The sequence below is a fragment of the Arachis duranensis genome, chromosome 9, assembly GCF_000817695.3.
Source record: "Arachis duranensis cultivar V14167 chromosome 9, aradu.V14167.gnm2.J7QH, whole genome shotgun sequence".
In the NCBI taxonomy this organism is placed as follows: domain Eukaryota; kingdom Viridiplantae; phylum Streptophyta; class Magnoliopsida; order Fabales; family Fabaceae; genus Arachis; species Arachis duranensis.
In genome coordinates, this window is record NC_029780.3 from 6,681,257 (window position 1) to 6,682,711 (window position 1,455).

General features: G+C 41.2%; 1 non-coding gene across 1 annotated transcript; it reads right to left on the reverse strand.

Annotated features, from left to right (window-relative positions):
* Positions 1-326: 326 nt before the first annotated feature.
* LOC127741784 (small nucleolar RNA R71) lies at positions 327-434 on the reverse strand. The gene has a single exon (XR_008002989.1). It is a non-coding gene; the product is annotated as a small nucleolar RNA R71 (small nucleolar RNA).
* Between the last annotated feature and the right edge of the window lie 1,021 nt (positions 435-1,455).

Here is a 1,455-nt window from a genome sequence, read left to right on the forward strand (position 1 = left end):
ACACCTCAAGGAATCTCTATACTGTGACATAGAGGATTCCACATTTTCTTGTTCTCTTCTCTTTCTTATGAGCAGGAACAAAGACAAAAGCATTCTTGTTGAGGCTGACCCTGAACCTGAAAGGACCTTGAAGCGAAAGCTAAGAGAAGCTAAGGCACAAATCTCTGTAGAGGACCTAACAGAAATCTTCAAAGAAGAAGAACCCATGGCAACCGAAAACAACAACAATGCCAACAATACAAGGAAGGTGCTGGGTGACTTTACTGCACCTACTCCCGACTTCTAATGCCTTCTTGGCAAAGTTCTTTCCACCTTAAAAATTGAGTAAGCTTAGAGTGGAAGTCCAAACCTTCAGACAGAAGGAAGGAGAATCCCTTTATGAAGCTTGGGAAAGATACAAACAATTGATCAGAAAGTGTCCCTCTGATATGCTTTCTGAATGGAGCATCATAGGTATTTTCTATGATGGTCTCTCTGAACTGTCCAAGATGCCTTTGGATAGCTCTGCTGGAGGATCTCTTCATCTGAAAAAGATGCCTACAGAAGCTCAAGAACTAATTGAAATGGTTGCAAATAACCAATTCATGTACACTTCTGAAAGAAATCCTGTGAACAATGGGACAAATCAGAAGAAAGGAATTCTTGAGATTGACACTCTGAATGCCATACTGGCTTAGAACAAAATATTGACTCAGCAAGTCAATTTAATTTCTCAAAGTCTGTCTGGAATGCAAAATGCACCAAGCAGTACTAAGGAGGCTTCATCTAAAGAAGAAGCTTATGATCCTGAGAACCCTTCAATGGAAGAGGTGAATTACATGGGAGAACCCTATGGAAACACCTATAATCCTTCATGGAGAAATCGTCCAAATCTCTCATGGAAGGATCAACAGAGACCTCAACAAGGTTTCAACAACAATAATGGTGGAAGAAACAGGTTTAGCAATAGCAAACCTTTTCCATCATCTTCTCAGCAACAGACAGAGAGTTCTAAGCAGAACACCTCTGACTTAGCAACCATGGTCTCTGATCTAATAAAAACCACTCAAAGTTTCATGACTGAAACAAGGTCCTCCATTAGAAATTTGGAGGCACAAGTGGGTCAGCTGAGTAAGAAAATTACTGAACTCTCTCCTAGTACTCTTCCAAGCAATACAGAAGAAAATCCAAAAGGAGAGTGCAAAGCCATCAACATGGCCGAATGTGGAGAGGAGGAAGAGGCAATGAACGCCACTGAGGAAGACCTCAATGGACGTCCACTGGCCTCCAATGAGTTCCCCAATGAGGAACCATGGGAATCTGAGGCTCAAAATGAGACCATAGAGATTCCATTAAATTTACTTCTGCGATTCATGAGCTCTGATGAGTATTCTTCCTCTGAAGAGGATGAATATGTCACTGAAGAGCAAGTTGCTAAATACCTTGGAGCAATCATGAAGCTAAATGACAAGTTAT